The sequence below is a fragment of the Leptodactylus fuscus genome, chromosome 8, assembly GCF_031893055.1.
Source record: "Leptodactylus fuscus isolate aLepFus1 chromosome 8, aLepFus1.hap2, whole genome shotgun sequence".
Lineage (NCBI taxonomy): Eukaryota > Metazoa > Chordata > Amphibia > Anura > Leptodactylidae > Leptodactylus > Leptodactylus fuscus.
In genome coordinates, this window is record NC_134272.1 from 97,899,261 (window position 1) to 97,919,116 (window position 19,856).

At 47.1% G+C, this 19,856-nt stretch overlaps 1 protein-coding gene across 1 annotated transcript in view; it reads right to left on the reverse strand.

The window, feature by feature from the left end:
- SLC35F5 (solute carrier family 35 member F5) overlaps positions 1-19,856 on the reverse strand; it is a 193,669-nt gene that overhangs the window by 168,553 nt on the left and 5,260 nt on the right. The window contains exon 2 of the mRNA XM_075285927.1: positions 10,368-10,430. The gene's annotated coding sequence lies outside the window, so the exon portion shown is untranslated. The remainder of the gene's footprint in view (positions 1-10,367; positions 10,431-19,856) is intronic.

Below are 19,856 nucleotides of genomic sequence, written 5' to 3' on the forward strand. Positions count from 1 at the left end.
TGCTGTCCTGTATATACTGACCCTTATATCATAGTCAGGGTCAGGCATGGGCGCTGTGACCGGTCAGTGACTACCCCATATACACAAAGCTGTGCTGTCCTGTATATACTGACCCTTAATCATAGGTCAGGGGTCAGCATGGGCGCTGTGACCGGTCAGTGACTACCCCATATACACAAGCTGTGCTGTCCTGTATATACTGACCCTTATATCATAGTCAGGGGTCAGCATGGACGCTGTGACCGGTCAGTGACTACTCCGTATACACAAGCTGTGCTGTCCTGTATATACTGACCCTTATATCATAGTCAGGGGTCAGCATGGACGCTGTGACCGGTCAGTGACTACTCCATATACACAAGCTGTGCTGTCCTGTATATACTGACCCTTATATCATAGTCAGGGGTCAGCATGGGCGCTGTGACCGGTCAGTGACTACTCCATATACACAAGCTGTGCTGTCCTGTATATACTGACCCTTATATCATAGTCAGGGGTCAGCATGGACGCTGTGACCGGTCAGTGACTACCCCATATACACAAGTACTGTCCTGTATATACTGACCCTTATATCATAGTCAGTGGTCAGCATGGCGCTGTGACCGGTCAGTGACTACTCCATATACACAAGCTGTGCTGTCCTGTATATTACTGACCCTTATATCATAGTCAGGTCAGCATGGACGCTGTGACCGGTCAGTGACTACTCCATATACACAAGCTGTGATGTCCTGTATATACTGACCCTTATATCATAGTCAGGTCAGCATGGACGCTGTGACCGGTCAGTGACTACTCCATATACACAAGCTGTGCTGTCCTGTATATACTGACCCTTATATCATAGTCAGGGGTCAGCATGGACGCTGTGACCGGTCAGTGACTACTCCATATACACAAGCTGTGATGTCCTGTATATACTGACCCTTATATCATAGTCCAGGGGTCAGCATGGGCGCTGTGAGCGGTCAGTGACTACTCCTATACACAAGCTGTGCTGTCCTGTATATACTGACCCTTATATCATAGTCAGGGGTCAGCATGGACGCTGTGACCGGTCAGTGACTACTCCATATACACAAGCTGTGCTGTCCTGTATATACTGACCCTTATATCATAGTCAGGGTCAGCATGGACGCTGTGACCGGTCAGTGACTACCCCATATACACAAGCTGTGCTGTCCTGTATATACTGACCCTTATATCATAGTCAGGGGTCAGCATGGGCGCTGTGACCGGTCAGTGACTACTCCATATACACAAGCTGTGCTGTCCTGTATATACTGACCCTTATATCATAGTCAGGGGTCAGCATGGGCGCTGTGACCGGTCAGTGACGACTCCATATACACAAGCTGTGCTGTCCTGTATATACTGACCCTTATATCATAGTCAGGGTCAGCATGGGCGCTGTGACCGGTCAGTGACTACTCCGTATACACAAGCTGTGCTGTCCTGTATATACTGACCCTTATATCATAGTCAGGGGTCAGCATGGGCGCTGTGACCGGTCAGTGACTACTCCATATACACAAGCTGTGCTGTCCTGTATATACTGACCCTTATATCATAGTCAGGGGTCAGCATGGACGCTGTGACCGGTCAGTGACTACTCCATATACACAAGCTGTGCTGTCCTGTATATACTGACCCTTATATCATAGTCAGGGGTCAGCATGGGCGCTGTGACCGGTCAGTGACTACTCCATATACACAAGCTGTGCTGTCCTGTATATACTGACCCTTATATCATAGTCAGGGGTCAGCATGGGCGCTGTGACCGGTCAGTGACTACCCCATATACACAAGCTGTGCTGTCCTGTATATACTGACCCTTATATCATAGTCAGGGGTCAGCATGGCGCTGTGACCGGTCAGTGACTACCCATATACACAAGTCTGTCCTGTATATACTGACCCTTATATCATAGTCAGTGGTCAGCATGGCGCTGTGACCGGTCAGTGACTACTCCATATACACAAGCTGTGCTGTCCTGTATATACTGACCCTATATCATAGTCAGGTCAGCATGGACGCTGTGACCGGTCAGTGACTACTCATATACACAAGCTGTGCTGTCCTGTATATACTGACCCTTATATCATAGTCAGGGTCAGCATGGCGCTGTGACCGGTCAGTGACTACTCCATATACACAAGCTGTGCTGTCCTGTATATACTGACCCTTATATCATAGTCAGGGGTCAGCATGGCGCTGTGACCGTCAGTGACTACTCCATATACACAAGCTGTGCTGTCCTGTATATACTGACCCTTATATCATAGTCAGGGTCAGCATGGGCGCTGTGACCGGTCAGTGACTACTCCATATACACAAGCTGTGATGTCCTGTATATACTGACCCTTATATCATAGTCAGGGGTCAGCATGGACGCTGTGACCGGTCAGTGACTACTCCATATACACAGCTGTGCTGTCCTGTATATACTGACCCTTATATCATAGTCAGGGTCAGCATGGCGCTGTGACCGGTCAGTGACTACCCATATACACAAGCTGCGCTGTCCTGTATATACTGACCTTATATCATAGTCAGGGGTCAGCATGGGCGCTGTGACCGGTCAGTGACTACTCCATATACACAGCTGTGATGTCCGATATACTGACCCTTATATCATAGTCAGGGGTCAGCATGGACGCTGTGACCGGTCAGTGACTACTCCATATACACAAGCTGTGCTGTCCTGTATATACTGACCCTTATATCATAGTCAGGGGTCAGCATGGCGCTGTGAGCGGTCAGTGACTACTCCATATACACAAGCTGTGCTGTCCTGTATATACTGACCCTTATATCATAGTCAGGGTCAGCATGGACGCTGTGACCGGTCAGTGACTACTCCATATACACAAGCTGTGCTGTCCTGTATATACTGACCCTTATATCATAGTCAGGGGTCAGCATGGGCACTGTGACCGGTCAGTGACTACTCCATATACACAAGCTGTGATGTCCTGTATATACTGACCCTTATATCATAGTCAGGGTCAGCATGGACGCTGTGACCGGTCAGTGACTACTCCATATACACAAGCTGTGCTGTCCTGTATATACTGACCCTTATATCATAGTCAGGGGTCAGCATGGCGCTGTGACCGGTCAGTGACTACTCCATATACACAAGCTGTGCTGTCCTGTATATACTGACCCTTATATCATAGTCAGGGTCAGCATGGGCGCTGTGACCGGTCAGTGACTACTCCATATACACAAGCTGTGCTGTCCTGTATATACTGACCCTTATATCATAGTCAGGGGTCAGCATGGACGCTGTGACCGGTCAGTGACTACTCCATATACACAAGCTGTGATGTCCTGTATATACTGACCCTTATATCATAGTCAGGGGTCAGCATGGGCGCTGTGACCGGTCAGTGACTACTCCGTATACACAAGCTGTGCTGTCCTGTATATACTGACCCTTATATCATAGTCAGGTCAGCATGGACGCTGTGACCGGTCAGTGACTACTCCGTATACACAAGCTGTGCTGTCCTGTATATACTGACCCTTATATCATAGTCAGGGGTCAGCATGGACGCTGTGACCGGTCAGTGACTACTCCATATACACAAGCTGTGATGTCCTGTATATACTGACCCTTATATCATAGTCAGGGGTCAGCATGGGCGCTGTGACCGGTCAGTGACTACTCCATATACACAAGCTGTGCTGTCCTGTATATACTGACCCTTATATCATAGTCAGGTCAGCATGGGCGCTGTGACCGGTCAGTGACTACTCCATATACACAAGCTGTGCTGTCCTGTATATACTGACCCTTATATCATAGTCAGGGGTCAGCATGGGCGCTGTGACCGGTCAGTGACTACCCCATATACACAAGCTGTGATGTCCTGTATATACTGACCCTTATATCATAGTCAGGTCAGCATGGGCGCTGTGACCGGTCAGTGACTACTCCATATACACAAGCTGTGATGTCCTGTATATACTGACCCTTATATCATAGTCAGGTCAGCATGGGCGCTGTGACCGGTCAGTGACTACTCCATATACACAAGCTGTGCTGTCCTGTATATACTGACCCTTATATCATAGTCAGGGGTCAGCATGGGCGCTGTGACCGGTCAGTGACTACTCCATATACACAAGCTGTGATGTCCTGTATATACTGACCCTTATATCATAGTCAGGGGTCAGCATGGACGCTGTGACCGGTCAGTGACTACTCCATATACACAAGCTGTGCTGTCCTGTATATACTGACCCTTATATCATAGTCAGGGGTCAGCATGGACGCTGTGACCGGTCAGTGACTACTCCATATACACAAGCTGTGCTGTCCTGTATATACTGACCCTTATATCATAGTCAGGGAGTCAGCATGGGCGCTGTGACCGGTCAGTGACTACTCCATATACACAAGCTGTGCTGTCCTGTATATACTGACCCTTATATCATAGTCAGGGGTCAGCATGGGCGCTGTGACCGGTCAGTGACTACCCATATACACAAGCTGTGATGTCCTGTATATACTGACCCTTATATCATAGTCAGGTCAGCATGGGCGCTGTGACCGGTCAGTGACTACTCCATGATATACACAAGCTGTGATGTCCTGTATATACTGACCCTTATATCATAGTCAGGTCAGCATGGGCGCTGTGACCGGTCAGTGACTACTCCGTATACACAAGCTGTGCTGTCCTGTATATACTGACCCTTATATCATAGTCAGGGGTCAGCATGGGCGCTGTGACCGGTCAGTGACTACCCATATACACAAGCTGTGCTGTCCTGTATATACTGACCCTTATATCATAGTCAGGTCAGCATGGACGCTGTGACCGGTCAGTGACTACTCCATATACACAAGCTGTGCTGTCCTGTATATACTGACCCTTATATCATAGTCAGGGTCAGCATGGGCGCTGTGACCGGTCAGTGACTACTCCATATACACAAGCTGTGCTGTCCTGTATATACTGACCCTTATATCATAGTCAGGGGTCAGCATGGACGCTGTGACCGGTCAGTGACTACTCCATATACACAAGCTGTGCTGTCCTGTATATACTGACCCTTATATCATAGTCAGGGGTCAGCATGGGCACTGTGACCGGTCAGTGACTACTCCATATACACAAGCTGTGATGTCCTGTATATACTGACCCTTATATCATAGTCAGGGGTCAGCATGGACGCTGTGACCGGTCAGTGACTACCCCATATACACAAGCTGTGCTGTCCTGTATATACTGACCCTTATATCATAGTCAGGGGTCAGCATGGGCGCTGTGACCGGTCAGTGACTACTCCATATACACAAGCTGTGCTGTCCTGTATATACTGACCCTTATATCATAGTCAGGGGTCAGCATGGGCGCTGTGACCGGTCAGTGACTACTCCATATACACAAGCTGTGCTGTCCTGTATATACTGACCCTTATATCATAGTCAGGTCAGCATGGGCGCTGTGACCGGTCAGTGACTACTCCATATACACAAGCTGTGATGTCCTGTATATACTGACCCTTATATCATAGTCAGGGGTCAGCATGGGCGCTGTGACCGGTCAGTGACTACTCCGTATACACAAGCTGTACTGTCCTGTATATACTGACCCTTATATCATAGTCAGGTCAGCATGGACGCTGTGACCGGTCAGTGACTACTCGTTACACAAGCTGTGCTGTCCTGTATATACTGACCCTTATATCATAGTCAGGGGTCAGCATGGACGCTGTGACCGGTCAGTGACTACTCCATATACACAAGCTGTGATGTCCTGTATATACTGACCCTTATATCATAGTCAGGGGTCAGCATGGGCGCTGTGACCGGTCAGTGACTACTCCATATACACAAGCTGTGCTGTCCTGTATATACTGACCCTTATATCATAGTCAGGTCAGCATGGGCGCTGTGACCCGGTCAGTGACTACCCCATATACACAAGCTGTGCTGTCCTGTATATACTGACCCTTATATCATAGTCAGGGGTCAGCATGGGCGCTGTGACCGGTCAGTGACTACTCCATATACACAAGCTGTGCTGTCCTGTATATACTGACCCTTATATCATAGTCAGGGGTCAGCATGGGCGCTGTGACCGGTCAGTGACTACCCCATATACACAAGCTGTGCTGTCCTGTATATACTGACCCTTATATCATAGTCAGGGGTCAGCATGGGCGCTGTGACCGGTCAGTGACTACCCCATATACACAAGCTGTGCTGTCCTGTATATACTGACCCTTATATCATAGTCAGGGTCAGCATGGGCGCTGTGACCGGTCAGTGACTACCCCATATACACAAGCTGTGCTGTCCTGTATATACTGACCCTTATATCATAGTCAGGGGTCAGCATGGGCGCTGTGAGCGGTCAGTGACTACTCCATATACACAAGCTGTGCTGTCCTGTATATACTGACCCTTATATCATAGTCAGGGGTCAGCATGGGCGCTGTGACCGGTCAGTGACTACCCATATACACAAGCTGTGCTGTCCCTGTATATACTGACCCTTATATCATAGTCAGGGGTCAGCATGGGCGCTGTGACCGGTCAGTGACTACTCCATATACACAAGCTGTGCTGTCCTGTATATACTGACCCTTATATCATAGTCAGGGGTCAGCATGGGCGCTGTGACCGGTCAGTGACTACTCCATATACACAAGCTGTGCTGTCCTGTATATACTGACCCTTATATCATAGTCAGGGGTCAGCATGGGCGCTGTGACCGGTCAGTGACTACCCCATATACACAAGCTGTGCTGTCCTGTATATACTGACCCTTATATCATAGTCAGGGGTCAGCATGGGCGCTGTGACCGGTCAGTGACTACCCCATATACACAAGCTGTGCTGTCCTGTATATACTGACCCTTATATCATAGTCAGGTCAGCATGGGCGCTGTGACCGGTCAGTGACTACTCCATATACACAAGCTGTGCTGTCCTGTATATACTGACCCTTATATCATAGTCAGGGGTCAGCATGGGCGCTGTGACCGGTCAGTGACTACCCCATATACACAAGCTGTGCTGTCCTGTATATACTGACCCTTATATCATAGTCAGGTCAGCATGGGCGCTGTGACCGGTCAGTGAATACTCCATATACACAAGCTGTGATGTCCTGTATATACTGACCCCTATATCATAGTCAGGTCAGCATGGGCGCTGTGACCGGTCAGTGACTACCCATATACACAAGCTGTGCTGTCCTGTATATACTGACCCTTATATCATAGTCAGGGGTCAGCATGGACGCTGTGACCGGTCAGTGACTACTCCATATACACAAGCTGTGCTGTCCTGTATATACTGACCCTTATATCATAGTCAGGGGTCAGCATGGGCGCTGTGACCGGTCAGTGACTACTCCATATACACAAGCTGTGATGTCCTGTATATACTGACCCTTATATCATAGTCAGAGGGTCAGCATGGGCGCTGTGACCGGTCAGTGACTACCCCATATACACAAGCTGTGCTGTCCTGTATATACTGACCCTTATATCATAGTCAGGTCAGCATGGGCGCTGTGACCGGTCAGTGACTACTCCATATACACAAGCTGTGCTGTCCTGTATATACTGACCCCCTATATCATAGTCAGGTCAGCATGGGCGCTGTGACGGTCATGTGACTACTCCATATACACAAGCTGTGCTGTCCTGTATATACTGACCCTTATATCATAGTCAGGGGTCAGCATGGGCGCTGTGACCGGTCAGTGACTACTCCATATACACAAGCTGTGCTGTCCTGTATATACTGACCCTTATATCATAGTCAGGTCAGCATGGACGCTGTGACCGGTCAGTGACTACTCCATATACACAAGCTGTGATGTCCTGTATATACTGACCCTTATATCATAGTCAGGGGTCAGCATGGGCGCTGTGACCGGTCAGTGACTACTCCATATACACAAGCTGTGATGTCCTGTATATACTGACCCTTATATCATAGTCAGGGGTCAGCATGGGCGCTGTGACCGGTCAGTGACTACTCCATATACACAAGCTGTGCTGTCCTGTATATACTGACCCTTATATCATAGTCAGGGGTCAGCATGGGCGCTGTGACCGGTCAGTGACTACTCCATATACACAAGCTGTGATGTCCTGTATATACTGACCCCTTATATCATAGTCAGGGGTCAGCATGGATGCTGTGACCGGTCAGTGACTACTCCATATACACAAGCTGTGCTGTCCTGTATATACTGACCCTTATATCATAGTCAGGGGTCAGCATGGGCGCTGTGACCGGTCAGTGACTACTCCATATACACAAGCTGTGCTGTCCTGTATATACTGACCCTTATATCATAGTCAGGGGTCAGCATGGACGCTGTGACCGGTCAGTGACTACTCCGTATACACAAGCTGTGCTGTCCTGTATATACTGACCCTTATATCATAGTCAGGGGTCAGCATGGGCGCTGTGACCGGTCAGTGACTACTCCATATACACAAGCTGTGCTGTCCTGTATATACTGACCCTTATATCATAGTCAGGGGTCAGCATGGGCGCTGTGACCGGTCAGTGACTACTCCATATACACAAGCTGTGCTGTCCTGTATATACTGACCCTTATATCATAGTCAGGGGTCAGCATGGGCGCTGTGACCGGTCAGTGACTACTCCGTATACACAAGCTGTGCTGTCCTGTATATACTGACCCTTATATCATAGTCAGGTCAGCATGGGCGCTGTGACCGGTCAGTGACTACTCCATATACACAAGCTGTGCTGTCCTGTATATACTGACCCTTATATCATAGTCAGGTCAGCATGGACGCTGTGACCGGTCAGTGACTACTCCATATACACAAGCTGTGCTGTCCTGTATATACTGACCCTTATATCATAGTCAGGTCAGCATGGGCGCTGTGACCGGTCAGTGACTACTCCGTATACACAAGCTGTGCTGTCCTGTATATACTGACCCTTATATCATAGTCAGGTCAGCATGGGCGCTGTGACCGGTCAGTGACTACTCCGTATACACAAGCTGTGCTGTCCTGTATATACTGACCCTTATATCATAGTCAGGGGTCAGCATGGGCGCTGTGACCCGTCAGTGACTACTCCATATACACAAGCTGTGCTGTCCTGTATATACTGACCCTTATATCATAGTCAGGTCAGCATGGACGCTGTGACCGGTCAGTGACTACTCCGTATACACAAGCTGTGCTGTCCTGTATATACTGACCCTTATATCATAGTCAGGGGTCAGCATGGGCGCTGTGACCGGTCAGTGACTACTCCATATACACAAGCTGTGCTGTCCTGTATATACTGACCCTTATATCATAGTCAGGTCAGCATGGACGCTGTGACCGGTCAGTGACTACTCCGTATACACAAGCTGTGCTGTCCTGTATATACTGACCCTTATATCATAGTCAGGGGTCAGCATGGGCGCTGTGACCGGTCAGTGACTACTCCATATACACAAGCTGTACTGTCCTGTATATACTGACCCTTATATCATAGTCAGGGGTCAGCATGGGCGCTGTGACCGGTCAGTGACTACCCCATATACACAAGCTGTGCTGTCCTGTATATACTGACCCTTATATCATAGTCAGGGGTCAGCATGGGCGCTGTGACCGGTCAGTGACTACTCCATATACACAAGCTGTGCTGTCCTGTATATACTGACTTTTATATCATAGTCAGGTCAGCATGGGCGCTGTGACCGGTCAGTGACTACTCCGTATACACAAGCTGTGACTCTTCTGACTTTTGCCATGGTCACCAGAGGTCTTTGTACATGGGGCACATGTGATGTAATAGACGCTAGGAAGGTGACAATACTGGATTCAGCGCACTGTCGTGTTCGGCGTTCTAGGCCCCAGTGAGGAGCTATTGGGGCCGCAGCTCTGCAGTGTCGCTCAGGAACGCCCTATGTCACTGCAGTGGCTATAGCGCTGTACTGTGAGAGGGGTCATTGCTTACCGCCCGGCCCCCTATACTCGTCTATGGATAAGCACTATCAGGAGGGGAGGGGGCCTTCAATACAGCGCTATAGCCGCTGCAGTGACATAGGGCGTTCCTGACAGACACTGCAGAGCTGCGGCCCCAATGGCTCCTCACCAGGGGCACAGGGCGCACTGTCAGCCTTCTAGCGGTCTATTACATCACATGTGCCCCAGGAGGTCAGAGGTCATCTTTAAAATCCTGAATCCAAAAGTCTAAAGTAGAATTGAATGTGATCCAAAGCCACCATTACTGGAGTGCAGGGGTCACCAGGCTCCGGACCAGTCTGACTACACAATGCAGGGAGGGCTCCGACTACAGATCAGGGCTCCGGAGCTTTGTAATGAGGGAGCGGGCGATCAGGACACTGACCTCCAATACTCAGGACATGGGGCGAGTTACCTGCGGTCATACGCTGAGCCGGGACTGCAACATCTGTGAAGAAATACAGACACAAGGTCAAGGCAGGAAAATGCGCCCCCTATAGACTGGGCAGATATGAGCAAAACCCCTCAGTGTAACAATCAGTAGTGACAAATATATATATATATATATAAATATATATATATACAGTACAGGTGACAGGTCTATGGGGTGTATATATATATATACAGTACAGGTGACAGGTCTATGGGGTGTATATATATAGTACAGGTGACAGGTCTATGGGGTGTATATATATATATATATATATATATATATATATATATATATAGTACAGGTGACAGGTCTATGGGGTGTATATATATACAGTACAGGTGACAGGTCTATAGGGTGTATATATACAGTACAGGTGACAGGTCTATGGGGTGTATATATATACATACAGTACAGGTGACAGGTCTATGGGGTGTATATATATAGTACAGGTGACAGGTCTATGGGGTGTAGTATATATATATATATATATATATATATATATATATATATATATAGTACAGGTGACAGGTCTATGGGGTGTATATATATAGTACAGGTGACAGGTGTATGGGGTATATATATATATATATATATATATATATATATATATATATATATATACAGTACAGGTGTATATATATATAGTACAGGTGACAGGTCTATGGGGTGTATATATATATATACAGTACAGGTGACAGGTCTATGGGGTGTATATATATATATACAGTACAGATGACAGGTCTATGGGGTGTATATATATAGTACAGGTGACAGGTCTATGGGGTGTATATATATAATATATATATATATATAGTACAGGTGACAGGTCTATGGGGTGTATATATATATACAGTACAGGTGACAGGTGTATGGGGTGTATATATATATATATATATATATATATATATATATACATACAGTACAGGTGACAGGTCTATGGGGTGTATATATATAGTACAGGTGACAGGTCTATGGGGTGTATATATATACAGTACAGGTGACAGGTCTATAGGGTATATATATATATATATATATATATATATATATATATAGTACAGGTGACAGGTCTATAGGGTGTATATATATATATATATATATATATAGTACAGGTGACAGGTCTATGGGGTGTATATATACAGTACAGGTGACAGGTCTATAGGGTGTATATATATATATATATATATATATAGTACAGGTGACAGGTCTATAGGGTGTATATATATAGTACAGGTGACAGGTCTATGGGGTGTATATATACAGTACAGGTGACAGGTCTATAGGGTGTATATATATATAGTACAGGTGACAGGTCTATGGGGTGTATATATATATATATATATATATATATATATATATATATATATATATATATATATATCAAATCAAATCAAAAAAAGCTTTATTGGCACGTCCGAATAGATATTTGGCATTGTCAAAGCTAGTAGAGTGGGGGGGGAGGAGTCGGACTCGGGTGGGTGAGTGGTGGGGGTGGTGTGGGTGGTTTGGGGTATAACAGTCCATGGAGTCTCATCTTCCTCTTCGTTGGTGACCGTTATATGGGGAGGTGGGGTGGGGCGGTGCGGTTGGTTTGGGGTATAACAGTCCGTGGAGTCTCATCTTCCTCTTCGTTGGTGACTGCTATATGGGGAGGTGGGGGTGGGGCCGGTGTATTGGGATAAATATAACAGTCCATGGAGTCTCATCTTCCTCTGGTTTGGTGACAGCTGGACACGTATTGGGCAGCGATCTCCACAGTGGCCTCTTCTTCTCCCAGTAGGATGTAGAGTTTCCTCTTCTCCCAGTCTGGGATGTGGGCAGAGAGTCTTTGGTAGTAGACGGCCCTCACAGCTGAGTATTTGGTGCAGTGTAGCAGGAAGTGGGTCTGGTCTTCTAGGGCCCCCTGGTCACAGTGCTGGCACAGTCTCTTCTCCCGTGGCTTGTACGTCTGCCTGTATCGCCCCGTCTCTATCTCTAGGTTGTGGGTGCTCAGTCTGTACCGGCTCAGGGTCTGTCTGTGCTTGGGGTGGCGTATTCTCTCCAGGTAGGTGGCCATGGTGTAGTCCCTTTGTAGGGATTGGTACACATTGGTGAGTTTCTTGGAGTTATTTATTTCGTTTCTCCATTCTTCAATGTACCGCTCTCTGTTTGCCTCTGTGGTCGCCTTTATTTCGGCCTTGGTTATCATCTGTTGGAGTTTTTGGTTTGGTGGTTGGCTGCTGTTTGGTTGTTGAATGTCTGGTTTGCTCAGGTGGCTTAGCCAGGCTTGGTGGTGGTAGGAGTCGCTCCCCTGGATGTGTGCCTGGAAAGCTAGCGCCCTCTTCTGTATGGTGAGCCATAGGGGGAGTCTGCCTAGCTCTGCCCTGCAGGCTATGTTGGTGGTGTTGCGATGGACATGGAGCAGGTATTTGCAGAACTCCAGGTGGAAGTTCTCTGTTGGGCTGGAATCCCACTGTGACTGGTCTGGGTAGGTGGCTGGGCCCCAGACCTCACTGCCATAGAGAAGGATCGGGGAGATGACAGCGTCAAATATCTTCAGCCAGACCCTCACTGGTGGTTTGAGGTGGTACAGTTGTCTTCTGATGGCGTAGAAGGTTCTGCAGGCTTTTGCTTTCAGGGTTTCTATTGCTGCTTTGAAGCTTCCTGATTGGCTGAGCTCCAGCCCCAGGTAGGTGTAGCTGTTGGTTTTCTCCAGTGTGGAGCCGTTCAATGTGAATTGTGGGGTGGTGGAGGCTTTATTGTGGCCCTTCTTCTGAAATACCATGATTTTGGTCTTCTTCTGGTTGATGGGTAGGGCCCATGTGGTGCTGAATTTTTCCAGCACTGACAGGCTTTCTTGGAGGTCTTTCTCGGTGGGGCCAGGAGTAGGAGGTCATCGGCGTATAGCAGGAACTTCACCTCTCGATTGTTCAGGGTGAGGCCTGGGGTTGGTGAGGCCTCCAGGGCTGTAGCCAGTTCATTGATGTAGATGTTGAAGAGCGTTGGGCTCAGGCTACAGCCTTGTCTGACCCCTCGGGCCTGTTGGAAGTATGCGGTCCTTTTCCCATTCACCTCCACACTGCACTGGTTTCCGGTGTAGGAGCTCTTGATGACGTCGTACATTCTCCCTCCTATTCCACTCTCTAGGAGTTTTAGGAGTAGGCCTGGGTGCCATACTGAATCAAACGCCTTCTTAAAGTCCACGAAGCAGGCGAATATCTTGCCTCTTCTGGTGTTGTGGACGTGCGTCTTGATGAGGCTGTGCAGGGTGTAGATATGGTCTGTGGTGCGGTGGTTTGGCATGAACCCTGCTTGGCTCTTGCTGAGGACCCCGTGTTGTGTGAGGAAGGTGAGGATTCTGTTATTGATGATGCTGTTGAACAGTTTCCCCAGCTATGTGCTGCTGACGCAGATCCCTCTGTAGTTGTTGGGGTCATATTGGTCCCCATTCTTGTAGATGGGGGTTATGAGGCCTTTGTTCCAGTCTTCGGGGAAGTGTCCAGCATTGAGCACGAGGGTGAATAGCTTTGCCAGTGCCGCGTGTATTGCTGGAGGGCTGTATTTGATCATCTCTGGTAGGATGCCGTCAGGGCCACTGGCCTTTTTGCCTTTCAGCAGGGCAATTCTTTCCTGTATATCTTTTATGGTGATTGGTGAGTCCAGAGGGTTCTGGAAGTCTTTGATGACTTTCTCCATGTCCCTCAGTTTGGTGATTATCTGTTGCTGTTCTGGAGTTAGTTCTTCTTCTGGGATGTTTTTGTAGAGACCTCTGAAGTAGTTGAGCCAGATATTGCCATTTTGGATGTGGAGAGAGTTTTTCTTGGGCTTTGTGCCCATGTGGTGCCAGGTCTCCCAGAATGAGCTGTCCTGGAGGGAGTCCTCTAGTTGCTGTATTTTGTGGGAGAGGTATCTCTGTTTCTTCTCTCTGAGGGTGCCCTTGTATATATATATATATATATATATACAGTACAGGTGACAGGTCTATGGGGTGTATATATATAGTACAGGTGACAGGTCTATGGGGTGTATATATATATATATATATATATATATATATATATATATATATACAGTACAGGTGACAGGTCTATGGGGTGTATATATATAGTACAGGTGACAGGTCTATGGGGTGTATATATATATATAGTACAGGTGACAGGTCTATGGGGTGTATATATATATATAACAGGTGACAGGTCTATGGGGTGTATATATATATAGTACAGGTGACAGGTCTATGGGGTGTATATATATAGTACAGGTGACAGGTCTATGGGGTGTATATATATAGTACAGGTGACAGGTCTATGGGGTGTATATATATATAGTACAGGTGACAGGTCTATGGGGTGTATATATATAGTACAGGTGACAGGTGTATGGGGTGTATATATATATATATATATATATATATATATATATATAGTACAGGTGACAGGTCTATGGGGTGTATATATACAGTACAGGTGACAGGTCTATAGGGTGTGTATACATATATATATATATATATATATATATATATATATATATATATATACAGTACAGGTGACAGGTCTATGGGGTGTATATATATATAGTACCTTCCTCACACAACACGGGGTCCTCAGCAAGAGCCAAGCAGGGTTCATGCCAAACCACCGCACCACAGACCATATCTACACCCTGCACAGCCTCATCAAGACGCACGTCCACAACACCAGAAGAGGCAAGATATTCGCCTGCTTCGTGGACTTTAAGAAGGCGTTTGATTCAGTATGGCACCCAGGCCTACTCCTCAAACTCCTAGAGAGTGGAATAGGAGGAAGAACGTACGACGTCATCAAGAGCTCCTACACCGGAAACCAGTGCAGTGTGAAGGTGAATGGGAAAAGGACAGCATACTTCCAACAGGCCCGAGGGGTCAGACAAGGCTGTAGCCTGAGCCCAACGCTCTTCAACATCTATATCAATGAACTGGCTACAGCCCTGGAGGCCTCACCAACCCCAGGCCTCACCCTGAACAATCGAGAGGTGAAGTTCCTGCTATACGCCGATGACCTCCTACTCCTGGCCCCCACCGAGAAAGACCTCCAAGAAAGCCTGTCAGTGCTGGAAAAATTCAGCACCACATGGGCCCTACCCATCAACCAGAAGAAGACCAAAGTCATGGTATTCCAGAAGAAGGGCCACAATAAAGCCTCCACCACCCCACAATTCACACTGAACGGCTCCACACTGGAGAAAACCAACAGCTACACCGACCTGGGGCTGGAGCTCAGCCAATCAGGAAGCTTCAAAGCAGCAATAGAAACCCTGAAAGCAAAAGCCTGCAGAACCTTCTACGCCATCAGAAGACAACTGTACCACCTCAAACCACCGGTGAGGGTCTGGCTGAAGAGATTTGACGCAGTCATCTCCCCGATCCTTCTCTATGGCAGCGAGGTTTGGGGCCCAGTCACCTACCCAGACCAGTCACAGTGGGATTCCAGCCCAACAGAGAACTTCCACCTGGAGTTCTGCAAATACCTGCTCCATGTCCATCGCAACACCACCAACATAGCCTGCAGGGCAGAGCTAGGCAGACTCCCCCTATGGCTCACCATACAGAAGAGGGCGCTAGCTTTCCAGGCACACATCCAGGGGAGCGACTCCTACCACCACCAAGCATGGCTAAGCCACCGGAGCAAACCAGACATTCACCAACCAAACAGCAGCCAACCACCAAACCAAAAACTCCAACAGATGATAACCAAGGCCGAAATAAAGGCGACCACAAAGGCAAACAGAGAGCGGTACATTGAAGAATGGAGAAACGAAATAAATAACTCCAAGAAACTCACCAATGTGTACCAATCCCTACAAAGGGACTACACCATGGCCACCTACCTGGAGAGAATACGCCACCCCAAGCACAGACAGACCCTGAGCCGATACAGACTGAGCGCCCACAACCTAGAGATAGAGACGGGGCGATACAGACAGACGTACAAGCCACGGGAGAAGAGACTGTGCCAGCACTGTGACCAGGGGGCCCTAGAAGACGAGACCCACTTCCTGCTACACTGCACCAAATACTCAGCTGTGAGGACCGTCTACTACCAAAGACTTTCTGCCCACATCCCAGACTGGGAGAAGAGGAAACTCTACATCCTACTGGGAGAAGAAGAGGCCACTGTGGAGATCGCTGCCCAATACGTGTCCAGCTGTCACCAAACCAGAGGAAGATGAGACTCCATGGACTGTTATATTTATCCCAATACACCCCCCCCACCCCCACCCCCCCATATAGCAGTCACCAACGAAGAGGAAGATGAGACTCCATGGACTGTTATAACCCAAACCCCCCCCCATACCCACCACCCACCCAACCCAACTCCCCCCCCCACCCACCCACTTTACTAGCTTTGGCAATGCCAAATACCTATTCGGACGTGCCAATAAAGCATTTTTTGATTTGATTTGATTAGTACAGGTGACAGGTCTATGGGGTGTATATATATAGTACAGGTGACAAGTCTATAGGGTGTATATATATAGTACAGGTGACAGGTCTATGGGGTGTATATATATAGTACAGGTGACAGGTCTATGGGGTGTATATATATATAGTACAGGTGACAGGTCTATGGGGTGTATATACAGTACAGGTGACAGGTCTATAGGGTGTATATATATACAGTACAGGTGACAGGTCTATAGGGTGTATATATATAGTACAGGTGACAGGTCTATGGGGTGTATATATATATAGTACAGGTGACAGGTCTATGGGGTGTATATACAGTACAGGTGACAGGTCTATAGGGTGTATATATATACAGTACAGGTGACAGGTCTATGGGGTGTGTATATATATATATATATATATATACAGTACAGGTGACAGGTCTATGGGGTGTATATACAGTACAGGTTACAGGTCTATGAGGTGTATATACAGTACAGGTGACAGGTGTATGGGGTGTATATATACAGTACAGGTGACAGGTGTATGGGGTGTATATATATAGTACAGGTGACAGGTCTATGGGGTGTATATATATATATATATATATATATATATATATATACAGTACAGGTGAAAGGTCTATGGGGTGTATATATATATATACAGTACAGGTGACAGGTGTATGGGGTGTATATATATATATATATATATATATATATATATATATTCAGTACAGGTGACAGGTCTATGGGGTGTATATATATATATATATATACATACAGTACAGGTGACAGGTCTATGGGGTGTGTATATATATACAGTACAGGTGACAGGTCTATGGGGTGTATATATATATATATATATATATAGTACAGGTGACAGGTCTATGGGGTGTATATATATATACAGTACAGGTGACAGGTGTATGGGGTGTATATATATACAGTACAGGTGACAGGTGTATGGGGTGTATATATATATACAGTACAGGTGACAGGTCTATGGGGTGTATATATATATACAGTACAGGTGATAGGTCTATGGGGTGTATATATATATATACAGTACAGGTGACAGGTCTATGGGGTGTATATATATATACAGTACAGGTGACAGGTCTATGGGGTGTATATATATATATACAGTACAGGTGACAGGTCTATGGGGTGTATATATACAGTACAGGTGACAGGTCTATAGGGTGTATATATATAGTACAGGTGACAGGTCTATGGGGTGTATATATATAGTACAGGTGACAGGTCTATGGGGTGTATATATATATATAGTACAGGTGACAGGTCTATGGGGTGTATATATATATAGTACAGGTGACAGGTCTATAGGGTGTATATATATAGTACAGGTGACAGGTCTATGGGGTGTATATATATATACAGTACAGGTGACAGGTCTATGGGGTGTATATATATATACAGTACAGGTGACAGGTCTATGGGGTGTATATATATATATATACAGTACAGGTGACAGGTCTATGGGGTGTATATATATATACAGTACAGGTGACAGGTCTATGGGGTGTATATATATATATATACAGTACAGGTGACAGGTCTATGGGGTGTATATATATATATATATAGTACAGGTGACAGGTCTATGGGGTGTATATATACAGTACAGGTGACAGGTCTATGGGGTGTATATATATATACAGTACAGGTGACAGGTCTATGGGGTGTATATATATAGTACAGGTGACAGGTCTATGGGGTGTATATATATATACAGTACAGGTGACAGGTCTATGGGGTGTATATATTATTATTATTATTGTTTATTTATATAGCACCATTAATCCCATGGTGCTTTACATTTGGGGGTTACATACAATACACAGAATATACAGGTAGATATAATACTAACAGTGATCGGCTGGCACAGTGGGGTAGAGGGCCCTGCCCGCGAGGGCTTACAATCTATGAGGGAAGGGGGTAGAGACAGAAGGAGAGGGGGAGACTGTACAGATGGGGGTGCGGTGATAGTGTTATTGGGGGGTGTAGGCCTTCCTGAATAGGGGAGTCTTCAGGGCCTTCTTGAATCCTGTGATTGTGGGGGTCAGTCTTATGTGTCGTGGTAAGGAGTTCCAGAGTATGGGGGATGCACGAGAGAAATCTTGGAGACGGTTGTGTGAGGAGCGGATGAGGGCAGAGCGGAGTAGGAGGTCATTGGAGTATCTGAGGTTACGTGTGGGCAGGTAGCGGGAGATGAGGTCAGAGATATATGGAGGGGACAGGTGAGGATGAGGTCAGAGATATATGGAGAGGACAGGTGAGGATGAGGTCAGAGATATATGGAGGGGACAGGTGAGGATGAGGTCAGAGATATATGGAGGGGACAGGTGAGGATGAGGTCAGAGATATATGGAGGGGACAGGTGAGGTCAGAGATATATGGAGGGGACAGGTGAGGTCAGAGATATATGGAGGGGACAGGTGAGGTCAGAGATATATGGAGGGGACAGGTGAGGTCAGAGATATATGGAGGGGACAGGTGAGGATGAGGTCAGAGATATATGGAGGGGACAGGTGAGGTCAGAGATATATGGAGGGGACAGGTGAGGATGAGGTCAGAGATATATGGAGAGGACAGGTGTGGATGAGGTCAGAGATATATGGAGGGGACAGGTGAGGATGAGGTCAGAGATATATGGAGGGGACAGGTGAGGTCAGAGATATATGGAGGGGACAGGTGAGGTCAGAGATATATGGAGGGGACAGGTGAGGTCAGAGATATATGGAGGGGACAGGTGAGGTCAGAGATATATGGAGGGGACAGGTGAGGATGAGGTCAGAGATATATGGGGGGGACAGGTGAGGTCAGAGATATATGGAGGGGACAGGTGAGGATGAGGTCAGAGATATATGGAGGGGACAGGTGAGGATGAGGTCAGAGATATATGGAGGGGACAGGTGAGGTCAGAGATATATGGAGGGGACAGGTGAGGATGAGGTCAGAGATATATGGAGAGGACAGGTGTGGATGAGGTCAGAGATATATGGAGGGGACAGGTGA